Consider the following 14779-nt stretch of genomic DNA (forward strand, 5'->3'; position numbering starts at 1 on the left):
TTGAGGCATCAGCAGGGAGAGATAGCCCTGCACCAGAAGAGAGGTATCAGCAGGGAGAGAAGGCCCTGCACCAGAAGAGAGGTATCAGCAGGGAGAGAAGTCCCTGCACCAGAAGAGAGGTATCAGCAGGGAGAGCAGTCCCTGCACCAGAAGAGAGATAACAGCAGGGAGAGAAGTTGCTGCACCAGAAGAGAGTTATCAGTAGGGAGAGATGTTGCTGCACAAAGAGAGAGAGGTATCGGCAGGGAGAGAAGTCCCCACTCCAGAGGCGAGGTATCAGCAGGGAAAGAAGTTGCTGCACCAGAAGAGGGATATCAGCAGGCAGAGAAATTGCTTCACAAAGAGAGAGAGAGGTATCAGCAGGGAGAGAAGTCCCCATTCCAGAAGAGAGGGATCAGCAGGGAGAGAAGTCGTTGCACCAGAAGAGAGGTATCAGCAGCGAGAGAAGGCCCTGCACCAGAAGTGAGATATCAGCAGTGAGAAAAGGCCCTGCACCAGTAGGGAGGCAACAGCTGGGAGAAAAGGCCCTGCACCAGAAGAGAGGTATCAGCAGCGAGAGATAGCCCTGCACCAGAAGGGAGTTATTAGCAGGGAGAGAAAGCCCTGCACTAGAAGTGAGGTATCAGCCGGGAGAGAAGGCCCTATACCAGAAGAGAGGTATCAGCAGCAAGAGAAGTCCCAGCACCAGAATAGAGGTATCAGCAGCAAGACATGGTCCCTTCACCAGAAGAGAGGTATCATAAGGCAGAGAAGTCCCTGCACCAGAATTGAGGCATCAGCAGGGAGAGAAGTCCTGCGCCAGAAGAGAGGTATCAGCACAGAGAGACGGCCCTGCACAAAAAGAGAGGAATCAGCAGGGAGAGAAGTCCCTGCAGAAGAGAGGTATCAGCAGAGATAGAAGTCCCTGCACCAGAAGAGAGGTACCAGCATGGAGAGATGTCCCTGTACCAAAAGAGAGTTATCAGCAGCGAGAGAAGGCCCTGCACCAGAATACAGGTATCAGCAGCGAGAGCAGTCCCTGCACCAGAAGAGAGGTAACAGCAGGGAGAGAAGTCACTGCACGAGAAGAGAGGTATCTGCAGGGAGAGAGGTGGCTGTACCAGAAGAGGGGTATGAGCAGGGAGAGAAGTTGCTGCACAAAGAGAGAGAGGTACCAGCAGGGAGAGAACTCCCCACTCGAGAAGAGAGGTATCAGCAGGGAGAGAAGTTGCTGCACCAGAAGAGGGATATCAGCAGGGAGAGAAATTGCTGCACAAAGAGAGAGAGAGGTATCAGCAGGGAGAGAAGTCCCCATTCCAGAAGAGAGGGATCAGCAGGGAGAGAAGTCGTTGCACCAGAAGAGAGGTATCAGCAGCGAGAGAAGTCCCTGCACCAGAATAAAGGTATCAGCAGTGAGAGAAGTCCTGCACCAGAAGAGAGGTATCAGCACAGAGAGAAGGCCCTGCACCAGAAGAGAGGTATCAACACCAGAGAAGGCCCTACACCAAAAGAGAGGTGTCAGCAGCGAGAGAAGACCCTGCACCAGAAGAGAGGTATCAATACCAGAGAAGGGCCTGCACCAGAAGAGAGGGACCAGCAGTGAGAGAAGGCCCTGCACCAGAAGTAGGTATCAGCAGCGAGAGAAGGCCCTGCGCCAGAAGAGAGGCATCAGCAGCGAGAGATAGCCCTGTACCAGAAGAGAGGTATCAGCAGCGAGTGAAATCCCTGCACCAGAATAGAGGTATCAGCAGCAAGAGATGGTCCCTGCACCAGAAGAGAGGTATCAGAAGGCAGAGAAGTCCCTGCTCCACAAGAGAGGCATCAGCAGGGAGAGAAGTCCTGCGCCAGAAGAGAGGTATCAGCACAGAGAGAAGGCCCTGCACCAGAAGAGAGGTATCAATACCAGAGAAGGGCCTGCACCAGAAGAGAGGGATCAGCAGCGAGAGAAGGCCTTGCACCAGAAGAGAGGTATGAGCAGCGAGAGAAGGCCATGCACCAGAATAGAGGTATCAGCAGTGAGAGAAGGGCCTCCACCAGAAGTGAGGCATCAGCAGCAAGAGAAGGCCCTGCACCAGAAGAGAGGCATCAGCAGGGAGAGAAGGCCCTGCACCAGAACAGAGGTATCAGCAGCAAGAGATATCCCTGAACCAGAAGAGAAGTATCAGCAGGGAGAGAAAGCCCTGCACCAGAAGAGAGGTATCAGCAGGGAGAGAAGGCCCTGCACCAGAAGAGAGTTATCAGCAGCGAGAGAAGTCCTGCGTCAGAAGAGAGATATCAGCACAGAGAGAAGGCCCTGCACCAGAAGAGAGGTATCAACACCAAAGAAGGGCCTGCACTAGAAGAGAGGTATCAGCAGTGAGAGAAGGCCTTGCACCAGAAGAGAGGTATCAGCAGCGAGAGAAGGCCATGCACCAGAAGAGAGGTATCAGCAGCGAGAGAAGGCCCTGCACCAGAAGTGAGATATCAGCAGTGAGAAAAGGCCCTGCACCAGTAGGGAGGCAACAGCTGGGAGAAAAGGCCCTGCACCAGAAGAGAGGTATCAGCAGCGAGAGATAGCCCTGCACCAGAAGGGAGTTATTAGCAGGGAGAGAAAGCCCTGCACTAGAAGTGAGGTATCAGCCGGGAGAGAAGGCCCTACACCAGAAGAGAGGTATCAGCAGCAAGAGAAGTCCCAGCACCAGAATAGAGGTATCAGCAGCAAGACATGGTCCCTTCACCAGAAGAGAGGTATCATAAGGCAGAGAAGTCCCTGCACCAGAATTGAGGCATCAGCAGGGAGAGAAGTCCTGCGCCAGAAGAGAGGTATCAGCACAGAGAGACGGCCCTGCACAAGAAGAGAGGAATCAGCAGGGAGAGAAGTCCCTGCAGAAGAGAGGTATCAGCAGAGATAGAAGTCCCTGCACCAGAAGAGAGGTACCTGCAGCAAGAGAAGTCCCAGCACCAGAATAGAGGTATCAGCAGCAAGACATGGTCCCTTCACCAGAAGAGAGGTATCATAAGGCAGAGAAGTCCCTGCACCAGAATTGAGGCATCAGCAGGGAGAGAAGTCCTGCGCCAGAAGAGAGGTATCAGCACAGAGAGACGGCCCTGCACAAGAAGAGAGGAATCAGCAGGGAGAGAAGTCCCTGCAGAAGAGAGGTATCAGCAGCGAGAGAAGGCCCTGCACCAGAATACAGGTATCAGCAGCGAGAGCAGTCCCTGCACCAGAAGAGAGGTAACAGCAGGGAGAGAAGTCACTGCACCAGAAGAGAGGTATCTGCAGGGAGAGAGGTGGCTGTACCAGAAGAGGGGTATGAGCAGGGAGAGAAGTTGCTGCACAAAGAGAGAGAGGTACCAGCAGGGAGAGAACTCCCCACTCGAGAAGAGAGGTATCAGCAGGGAGAGAAGTTGCTGCACCAGAAGAGGGATATCAGCAGGGAGAGAAATTGCTGCACAAAGAGAGAGTGGTATCAGCAGGGAGAGAAGTCCCCATTCCAGAAGAGAGGTCTCAGCAGGGAGAGAAGTCGCCGCACCAGAAGAGAGGTGTCAGCAGTGAGAGAAGGCCTTGCACCAGAAGAGAGGTATCAGCAGCAAGAGAAGGCCATGAGCATATCTTCCACCAGGACAGTGGTCCAGGCCCCTAAAACGGAGGACGGATCCATCTGCAGCGCGAGAAGTCCCTGCACCAGAAGAGAGGTATGAGCAGTGAGAGAAGGCCCTGCACCAGAAGAGAGGTATCAGCAGGGAGAGCAGTCCCTGCACCAGAAGAGAGATAACAGCAGGGAGAGAAGTTGCTGCACCAGAAGAGAGTTATCAGTAGGGAGAGATGTTGCTGCACAAAGAGAGAGAGGTATCGGCAGGGAGAGAAGTCCCCACTCCAGAGGCGAGGTATCAGCAGGGAAAGAAGTTGCTGCACCAGAAGAGGGATATCAGCAGGCAGAGAAATTGCTGCACAAAGAGAGAGAGAGGTATCAGCAGGGAGAGAAGTCCCCATTCCAGAAGAGAGGTATCAGCAGGGAGAGAAGTCGTTGCACCAGAAGAGAGGTATCAGCAGCGAGAGAAGTCCCTGCACCAGAATAAAGGTATCAGCAGTGAGAGAAGTCCTGCACCAGAAGAGAGGTATCAGCACAGAGAGAAGGCCCTGCACCAGAAGAGAGGTATCAACACCAGAGAAGGCCCTACACCAAAAGAGAGGTGTCAGCAGCGAGAGAAGACCCTGCACCAGAAGAGAGGTATCAATACCAGAGAAGGGCCTGCACCAGAAGAGAGGGATCAGCAGTGAGAGAAGGCCCTGCACCAGAAGTAGGTATCAGCAGCGAGAGAAGGCCCTGCGCCAGAAGAGAGGCATCAGCAGCGAGAGATAGCCCTGTACCAGAAGAGAGGTATCAGCAGCGAGTGAAATCCCTGCACCAGAATAGAGGTATCAGCAGCAAGAGATGGTCCCTGCACCAGAAGAGAGGTATCAGAAGGCAGAGAAGTCCCTGCTCCACAAGAGAGGCATCAGCAGGGAGAGAAGTCCTGCGCCAGAAGAGAGGTATCAGCACAGAGAGAAGGCCCTGCACCAGAAGAGAGGTATCAATACCAGAGAAGGGCCTGCACCAGAAGAGAGGGATCAGCAGCGAGAGAAGGCCTTGCACCAGAAGAGAGGTATGAGCAGCGAGAGAAGGCCATGCACCAGAATAGAGGTATCAGCAGTGAGAGAAGGGCCTCCACCAGAAGTGAGGCATCAGCAGCAAGAGAAGGCCCTGCACCAGAAGAGAGGCATCAGCAGGGAGAGAAGGCCCTGCACCAGAACAGAGGTATCAGCAGCAAGAGATATCCCTGAACCAGAAGAGAAGTATCAGCAGGGAGAGAAAGCCCTGCACCAGAAGAGAGGTATCAGCAGGGAGAGAAGGCCCTGCACCAGAAGAGAGTTATCAGCAGCGAGAGAAGTCCTGCGTCAGAAGAGAGATATCAGCACAGAGAGAAGGCCCTGCACCAGAAGAGAGGTATCAACACCAAAGAAGGGCCTGCACTAGAAGAGAGGTATCAGCAGTGAGAGAAGGCCTTGCACCAGAAGAGAGGTATCAGCAGCGAGAGAAGGCCATGCACCAGAAGAGAGGTATCAGCAGCGAGAGAAGGCCCTGCACCAGAAGTGAGATATCAGCAGTGAGAAAAGGCCCTGCACCAGTAGGGAGGCAACAGCTGGGAGAAAAGGCCCTGCACCAGAAGAGAGGTATCAGCAGCGAGAGATAGCCCTGCACCAGAAGGGAGTTATTAGCAGGGAGAGAAAGCCCTGCACTAGAAGTGAGGTATCAGCCGGGAGAGAAGGCCCTACACCAGAAGAGAGGTATCAGCAGCAAGAGAAGTCCCAGCACCAGAATAGAGGTATCAGCAGCAAGACATGGTCCCTTCACCAGAAGAGAGGTATCATAAGGCAGAGAAGTCCCTGCACCAGAATTGAGGCATCAGCAGGGAGAGAAGTCCTGCGCCAGAAGAGAGGTATCAGCACAGAGAGACGGCCCTGCACAAGAAGAGAGGAATCAGCAGGGAGAGAAGTCCCTGCAGAAGAGAGGTATCAGCAGAGATAGAAGTCCCTGCACCAGAAGAGAGGTACCTGCAGCAAGAGAAGTCCCAGCACCAGAATAGAGGTATCAGCAGCAAGACATGGTCCCTTCACCAGAAGAGAGGTATCATAAGGCAGAGAAGTCCCTGCACCAGAATTGAGGCATCAGCAGGGAGAGAAGTCCTGCGCCAGAAGAGAGGTATCAGCACAGAGAGACGGCCCTGCACAAGAAGAGAGGAATCAGCAGGGAGAGAAGTCCCTGCAGAAGAGAGGTATCAGCAGCGAGAGAAGGCCCTGCACCAGAATACAGGTATCAGCAGCGAGAGCAGTCCCTGCACCAGAAGAGAGGTAACAGCAGGGAGAGAAGTCACTGCACCAGAAGAGAGGTATCTGCAGGGAGAGAGGTGGCTGTACCAGAAGAGGGGTATGAGCAGGGAGAGAAGTTGCTGCACAAAGAGAGAGAGGTACCAGCAGGGAGAGAACTCCCCACTCGAGAAGAGAGGTATCAGCAGGGAGAGAAGTTGCTGCACCAGAAGAGGGATATCAGCAGGGAGAGAAATTGCTGCACAAAGAGAGAGTGGTATCAGCAGGGAGAGAAGTCCCCATTCCAGAAGAGAGGTCTCAGCAGGGAGAGAAGTCGCCGCACCAGAAGAGAGGTGTCAGCAGTGAGAGAAGGCCTTGCACCAGAAGAGAGGTATCAGCAGCAAGAGAAGGCCATGAGCATATCTCCCACCAGGACAGTGGTCCAGGCCCCTAAAACGGAGGACGGATCCATCTGCAGCGCGAGAAGTCCCTGCACCAGAAGAGAGGTATGAGCAGTGAGAGAAGGCCCTGCACCAGAAGAGAGGTATCAGCAGGGAGAGCAGTCCCTGCACCAGAAGAGAGATAACAGCAGGGAGAGAAGTTGCTGCACCAGAAGAGAGTTATCAGTAGGGAGAGATGTTGCTGCACAAAGAGAGAGAGGTATCGGCAGGGAGAGAAGTCCCCACTCCAGAGGCGAGGTATCAGCAGGGAAAGAAGTTGCTGCACCAGAAGAGGGATATCAGCAGGCAGAGAAATTGCTGCACAAAGAGAGAGAGAGGTATCAGCAGGGAGAGAAGTCCCCATTCCAGAAGAGAGGTATCAGCAGGGAGAGAAGTCGTTGCACCAGAAGAGAGGTATCAGCAGCGAGAGAAGTCCCTGCACCAGAATAAAGGTATCAGCAGTGAGAGAAGTCCTGCACCAGAAGAGAGGTATCAGCACAGAGAGAAGGCCCTGCACCAGAAGAGAGGTATCAACACCAGAGAAGGCCCTACACCAAAAGAGAGGTGTCAGCAGCGAGAGAAGACCCTGCACCAGAAGAGAGGTATCAATACCAGAGAAGGGCCTGCACCAGAAGAGAGGGATCAGCAGTGAGAGAAGGCCCTGCACCAGAAGTAGGTATCAGCAGCGAGAGAAGGCCCTGCGCCAGAAGAGAGGCATCAGCAGCGAGAGATAGCCCTGTACCAGAAGAGAGGTATCAGCAGCGAGTGAAATCCCTGCACCAGAATAGAGGTATCAGCAGCAAGAGATGGTCCCTGCACCAGAAGAGAGGTATCAGAAGGCAGAGAAGTCCCTGCTCCACAAGAGAGGCATCAGCAGGGAGAGAAGTCCTGCGCCAGAAGAGAGGTATCAGCACAGAGAGAAGGCCCTGCACCAGAAGAGAGGTATCAATACCAGAGAAGGGCCTGCACCAGAAGAGAGGGATCAGCAGCGAGAGAAGGCCTTGCACCAGAAGAGAGGTATGAGCAGCGAGAGAAGGCCATGCACCAGAATAGAGGTATCAGCAGTGAGAGAAGGGCCTCCACCAGAAGTGAGGCATCAGCAGCAAGAGAAGGCCCTGCACCAGAAGAGAGGCATCAGCAGGGAGAGAAGGCCCTGCACCAGAACAGAGGTATCAGCAGCAAGAGATATCCCTGAACCAGAAGAGAAGTATCAGCAGGGAGAGAAAGCCCTGCACCAGAAGAGAGGTATCAGCAGGGAGAGAAGGCCCTGCACCAGAAGAGAGTTATCAGCAGCGAGAGAAGTCCTGCGTCAGAAGAGAGATATCAGCACAGAGAGAAGGCCCTGCACCAGAAGAGAGGTATCAACACCAAAGAAGGGCCTGCACTAGAAGAGAGGTATCAGCAGTGAGAGAAGGCCTTGCACCAGAAGAGAGGTATCAGCAGCGAGAGAAGGCCATGCACCAGAAGAGAGGTATCAGCAGCGAGAGAAGGCCCTGCACCAGAAGTGAGATATCAGCAGTGAGAAAAGGCCCTGCACCAGTAGGGAGGCAACAGCTGGGAGAAAAGGCCCTGCACCAGAAGAGAGGTATCAGCAGCGAGAGATAGCCCTGCACCAGAAGGGAGTTATTAGCAGGGAGAGAAAGCCCTGCACTAGAAGTGAGGTATCAGCCGGGAGAGAAGGCCCTATACCAGAAGAGAGGTATCAGCAGCAAGAGAAGTCCCAGCACCAGAATAGAGGTATCAGCAGCAAGACATGGTCCCTTCACCAGAAGAGAGGTATCATAAGGCAGAGAAGTCCCTGCACCAGAATTGAGGCATCAGCAGGGAGAGAAGTCCTGCGCCAGAAGAGAGGTATCAGCACAGAGAGACGGCCCTGCACAAGAAGAGAGGAATCAGCAGGGAGAGAAGTCCCTGCAGAAGAGAGGTATCAGCAGAGATAGAAGTCCCTGCACCAGAAGAGAGGTACCAGCATGGAGAGATGTCCCTGTACCAAAAGAGAGTTATCAGCAGCGAGAGAAGGCCCTGCACCAGAATACAGGTATCAGCAGCGAGAGCAGTCCCTGCACCAGAAGAGAGGTAACAGCAGGGAGAGAAGTCACTGCACCAGAAGAGAGGTATCTGCAGGGAGAGAGGTGGCTGTACCAGAAGAGGGGTATGAGCAGGGAGAGAAGTTGCTGCACAAAGAGAGAGAGGTACAAGCAGGGAGAGAACTCCCCACTCGAGAAGAGAGGTATCAGCAGGGAGAGAAGTTGCTGCACCAGAAGAGGGATATCAGCAGGGAGAGAAATTGCTGCACAAAGAGAGAGTGGTATCAGCAGGGAGAGAAGTCCCCATTCCAGAAGAGAGGTCTCAGCAGGGAGAGAAGTCGCCGCACCAGAAGAGAGGTGTCAGCAGTGAGAGAAGGCCTTGCACCAGAAGAGAGGTATCAGCAGCAAGAGAAGGCCATGAGCATATCTTCCACCAGGACAGTGGTCCAGGCCCCTAAAACGGAGGACGGATCCATCTGCAGCGCGAGAAGTCCCTGCACCAGAAGAGAGGTATGAGCAGCGAGAGAAGGCCCTGCACCAGAAGAGAGGTGTCAGCAGCGAGAAAAGGCCCTGCACCAGAAGTGAGGTATCAGCAGCGAGAGAAGGCCCTGCATCAGAAGTGAGGTATCAGCAGTGAGAGAAGGCCATGCACCAGAATAGAGGTGTCAGCAGGAAGAGAAGGCCCTGCACCAGAAGTGAGGTATCAGCAGCGAGAGAAGGCCCTGCACAGAAGAGAGCCATCAGCAGCGAGAAAAAGCCCTGCAACAAAAGTGAGGTATCAGCAGCGCGAGAAGGCCCTGCACCAGAAGAGAGGCATCAGCAGGGAGAGAAGGCCCTGGACCAGAAGGCAGGTATCAGCAGGGAGAGATAGCCCTGCACCAGAAGAGAGGTATCAGCAGGGAGAGAAGGCCCTGCACCAGAAGAGAGGTATCAGCAGGGAGAGAAGTCCCTGCACCACAAGTGAGGTATCAGCAGGGAGAGAAGTCCCTGCACCAGAAGAGAGGTATGAGCAGGGAGAGAAGGCCCTGCACCAGAAGAGAGGTATCAGCAGGGAGAGCAGTCCCTGCACCAGAAGAGAGATAACAGCAGGGAGAGAAGTCGATGCACCAGAAGAGAGGTATCAGCAGGGAGAGAAGTTGCTGCACAAAGAGAGAGAGGTATCGGCAGGGAGAGAAGTCCCCACTCCAGAGGCGAGGTATCAGCAGGGAGAGAAGTTGCTGCACCAGAAGAGGGATATCAGCAGGCAGAGAAATTGCTGCACAAAGAGAGAGATGTATCAGCAGGGAGAGAAGTCCCCATTCCAGAAGAGAGGTATCAGCAGGGAGAGAAGTCGCTGCACCAGAAGAGAGGTATCAGCAGCGAGAGAAGGCCCTGCACCAAAAGAGAGGTGTCAGCACCGAGAGACGGCCCTGCACCAGAAGAGAGGTATCAGCAGCAAGATAAGGCCATGAGCATATCTTCCAACAGGACAGTGGTCCAGGCCCCTAAAATGGAGAACGGATCCATCAGCAGCGAGAGAAGTCACTGCACCAGAAGAGAGGTATCAGCAGTGAGGGAAGGCCCTGCACCAGAAGAGAGGTGTCAGCAGCGAGAGAAGGCCCTGCACCAGAAGTGAGATATCAGCAGCGAGAGAAGGCCCTGAACCAGAAGTGAGGTATCAGCAGCGAGAGAAGGCCATGCACCAGAAGAGAGGTGTCAGCAGGAAGAGAAGGCCCTGCACCAGAAGTGAGGTATCAGCAGCGAGAGAAGGCCATGCAGCAGAAGAGAGGAATCAGCAGCAAGAAAAAGCCCTGCACCAGAAGAGAGGTATCAGCAGCGAGAGAAGGCCCTGCACCAGAAGAGAGGTATCAGCACCAGAGAAGTCCCTGCACCAGAATAGATGTATCAGCAGTACGATATGGTCCCTGTACCAGAAGAGAGGTATCAGCAGTGATAGAAGTCCTTGCACCAGAAGAGAGATGGTCCCTGCACCAGAAGAGAGGTATCAGAAGGCAGAGAAGTCCTTGCACCAGAATATAAGCTTCAGCAGGGAGAGAAGTCCTGTGCTAGAAGAGAGGTATCAGCACAGAGAGAAGGGCCTGCACCAGAAGAGAGATATCAGCAGCGAGAGAAGGCCCTGCACCAGAAGAGAGGTATCAGTAGTGAGAGAAGGCCATGCACCAGAAGAGAGGTATCAGCAGCGAGAGAAGGCCTTGCACCAGGAGAGAGGTATCAGAAGGCAGAGAAGTCACTGCAGCAGAAGAGAGGTATCCGCACAGAGAGAAGGCCCTGCACCAGAAGAGAGGTATCAACACCAGAGAAGGGCCTGCACCAGAAGAGAGGTATCAGCAGCGAGAGATGGTCCCTGCACCAGAAGAGATGTATCAGCAGTGATAGAAGTCCCTGCACCAGAAGAGAGATATCAGCAGCGAGAGATGGTCCCTGCACCAGAATAGACGTATCAGAAGGCAGAGAAGTCACTGCACCAGAAGAGAGGTATCTGCACAGAGAGAAGGCCCTGCACCAGAAGAGAGGTATCAACACCAGAGAAGGGCCTGCACCAGAAGAGAGGTATCAGCAGCGAGAGAAGGTCGTCCACCAGAAGAGAGGTATCAGTAGCGAGAGAAGGACATGCACCAGAAGAGAGGTATCAGCAGCGAGAGAAGGCCCTGCACCAGAAGTGAGGTATCAGCAGCGAGAGATAGCCCTGCACCAGAAGAGAAGTATCAGCAGCGAGAGAAGTCCCTGCACCAGAATAGAGGTATCAGAAGTGAGAGATGGTCCCTGCACCAGAAGAGAGGTATCAGAAGGCAGAGATGTCCCTGCACCAGAAGAGAGGCATGAGCAGGGAGATAAGTCCTGTGCCAGAAGAGAGGTATCAGCACAGAGAGAAGGCCCTGCACCAAAAGAGAGGTATCAGCAGGGAGAGATGTCCCTGTACCAGAAGAGAGATATCAGCAGGGAGAGAAGTCCCTGCACCACAAGTGAGGTATCAGCAGGGAGAGAAGTCCCTACACCAGAAGAGAGGTATCAGCAGGGAGAGCAGTCCCTGCACCAGAAGAGAGGTATCAGCAGAGAGAGCAGTCCCTGCACCAGAAGAGAGGTAACAGCAGGGAGAGAAGTCGCTGCACCAGAAGAGAGGTATCCGCAGGGAGAGAGGTTGCTGTAAAAGAAGAGGGGTAAAAGCAGGGAGAGAAGTTGCTTCACAAAGAGAGAGAGGTATCAGCAGAGAGAGAAGTCCCCACTCCAGAAGAGAGGTATCAGCAGGGAGAGAAGTCGCTGCACAAGAAGAGGGATATCAGCATGGAGAGAAATTGCTGCACAAAGAGAGAGAGGTATCAGCAGGGAGAGAAGTCCCCATTCCAGAAGAGAGGTATCAGCAGGTAGAGAAGTCGCTGCACCAGAAGAGAGTTATCAGCAGTGAGAGAAGGCCCTGCACCAGAAGAAAGGTGTCAGCAGCGAGAGAAGGCCCTGCACCAGAAGAGAGATAACAGCAGGGAGAGAAGGCCCTGCACCAGAAGAGAGGTATCAGCAGGGAGAGCAGTCCCTGCACCAGAAGAGAGATAACAGCAGGGAGAGAAGTCGCTGCACCAGAAGAGAGGTATCAGTAGGTAGAGAAGTTGCTGCACAAAGAGAGAGAGGTATCGGCAGGGAGAGAAGTCCCCACTCCAGAGGCGAGGTATCAGCAGGGAGAGAAGTTGCTGCACCAGAAGAGGGATATCAGCAGGCAGAGATATTGCTGCACAAAGAGAGAGAGGTATCAGCAGGGAGAGAAGTCGCTGCACCAGAAGAGAGGTGTCAGCAGCGAGAGAAGGCCCTACACCAAAAGAGAGGTGTCAGCAGCGAGAGAAGGCCCTGCACCAGAAGAGAGGTATCAATACCAGAGAAGGGCCTGCACCAGAAGAGAGGGATCAGCAGTGAGAGAAGGCCCTGCACCAGAAGTAGGTATCAGCAGCTAGAGAAGGCCCTGCACCAGAAGAGAGGCAACAGCAGCGAGAGATAGCCCTGTACCAGAAGAGAGGTATCAGCAGCGAGTGAAATCCCTGCACCAGAATAGAGGTATCAGCAGCAAGAGATGGTCCCTGCACCAGAAGAGAGGTATCAGAAGGCAGAGAAGTCCCTGCACCACAAGAGAGGCATCAGCAGGGAGAGACGTCCTGCGCCAGAAGAGAGGTATCAGCACAGAGAGAAGGCCCTGCACCAGAAGAAAGGTATCAATACCAGAGAACGGCCTGCACCAGAAGAGAGGGATCAGCAGCGAGAGAAGGCCTTGCACCAGAAGAGAGGTATGAGCAGCGAGAGAAGGCCATGCACCAGAAGAGAGGTATCAGCAGTGAGAGAAGGGCCTCCACCAGAAGTGAGGCATCAGCAGCAAGAGAAGGCCCTGCACCAGAAGAGAGGCATCAGCAGGGAGAGAAGGCCCTGCACCAGAACAGAGGTATCAGCAGCAAGAGATATCCCTGAACCAGAAGAGAAGTATCAGCAGGGAGAGAAAGCCCTGCACCAGAAGAGAGATATCAGCAGGGAGAGAAGGCCCTGCACCAGAAGAGAGTTATCAGCAGCGAGAGAAGTCCTGCGTCAGAAGAGAGGTATCAGAAAAGAGAGAAGGCCCTGCACCAGAAGAGAGGTATCAACACCAAAGAAGGGCTTGCACTAGAAGAGAGGTATCAGCAGTGATGGAAGGCCTTGCACCAGAAGAGAGGTATCAGCAGCGAGAGAAGGCCATGCACCAGAAGAGAGGTATCAGCAGCGAGAGAAGGCCCTGCACCAGAAGTGAGGTATCAGCAGTGAGAAAAGGCCCTGCACCAGTAGGGAGGCAACAGCTGGGAGAAAAGGCCCTGCACCAGAAGAGAGGTATCAGCAGCGAGAGATAGACCTGCACCAGAAGGGAGTTATTAGCAGGGAGAGAAAGCCCTGCACTAGAAGTGAGGTATCAGCCGGGAGAGAAGGCCCTACACTAGAAGAGAGGTATCAGCAGCAAGAGAAGTCCCAGCACCAGAATAGAGGTATCAGCAGCAAGACATGGTCCCTTCACCAGAAGAGAGGTATCATATGGCAGAGAAGTCCCTGCACCAGAATTGAGGCATCAGCAGGGAGAGATAGCCCTGCACCAGAAGAGAGGTATCAGCAGGGAGAGAAGGCCCTGCACCAGAAGAGAGGTATCAGCAGGGAGAGAAGTCCCTGCACCACAAGTGAGGTATCAGCAGGGAGAGAAGTCCCTGCACCAGAAGAGAGGAATGAGCAGGGAGAGAAGGCCCTGCACCAGAAGAGAGCTATCAGCAGGGAGAGCAGTCCCTGCACCAGAAGAGAGATAACAGCAGGGAGAGAAGTTGCTGCACCAGAAGAGAGTTATCAGTAGGGAGAGATGTTGCTGCACAAAGAGAGAGAGGTATCGGCAGGGAGAGAAGTCCCCACTCCAGAGGCGAGGTATCAGCAGGGAAAGAAGTTGCTGCACCAGAAGAGGGATATCAGCAGGCAGAGAAATTGCTGCACAAAGAGAGAGAGGTATCAGCAGGGAGAGAAGTCCCCATTCCAGAAGAGAGGTATCAGCAGGGAGAGAAGTCGTTGCACCAGAAGAGAGGTATCAGCAGCGAGAGAAGGCTCTGCACCAAAAGAGAGGTGTCAGCAGCGAGAGAAGACCCTGCACCAGAAGAGAGGTATCAATACCAGAGAAGGGCCTGCACCAGAAGAGAGGGATCAGCAGTGAGAGAAGGCCCTGCACCAGAAGTAGGTATCAGCAGCGAGAGAAGGCCCTGCGCCAGAAGAGAGGCATCAGCAGCGAGAGATAGCCCTGTAGCAGAAGAGAGGTATCAGCAGCGAGTGAAATCCCTGCACCAGAATAGAGGTATCAGCAGCAAGAGATGGTCCCTGTACCAGAAGAGAGGTATCAGAAGGCAGAGAAGTCCCTGCTCCACAAGAGAGGCATCAGCAGGGAGAGAAGTCCTGCGCCAGAAGAGAGGTATCAGCACAGAGAGAAGGCCCTGCACCAGAAGAGAGGTATCAATACCAGAGAAGGGCCTGCACCAGAAGAGAGGGATCAGCAGCGAGAGAAGGCCTTGCACCAGAAGAGAGGTATGAGCAGCGAGAGAAGGCCATGCACCAGAATAGAGGTATCAGCAGTGAGAGAAGGGCCTCCACCAGAAGTGAGGCATCAGCAGCAAGAGAAGGCCCTGCACCAGAAGAGAGGCATCAGCAGGGAGAGAAGGCCCTGCACCAGAACAGAGGTATCAGCAGCAAGAGATATCCCTGAACCAGAAGAGAAGTATCAGCAGGGAGAGAAAGCCCTGCACCAGAAGAGAGGTATCAGCAGGGAGAGAAGGCCCTGCACCAGAAGAGAGTTATCAGCAGCGAGAGAAGTCCTGCGTCAGAAGAGAGGTATCAGAAAAGAGAGAAGGCCCTGCACCAGAAGAGAGGTATCAACACCAAAGAAGGGCCTGCACTAGAAGAGAGGTATCAGCAGTGATGGAAGGCCTTGCACCAGAAGAGAGGTATCAGCAGCGAGAGAAGGCCATGCACCAGAAGAGAGG

This window comes from Ambystoma mexicanum, chromosome 8 (genome assembly GCF_040938575.1).
Source record: "Ambystoma mexicanum isolate Mex_15411 chromosome 8, UKY_AmexF1_1, whole genome shotgun sequence".
Taxonomy (NCBI): domain Eukaryota; kingdom Metazoa; phylum Chordata; class Amphibia; order Caudata; family Ambystomatidae; genus Ambystoma; species Ambystoma mexicanum.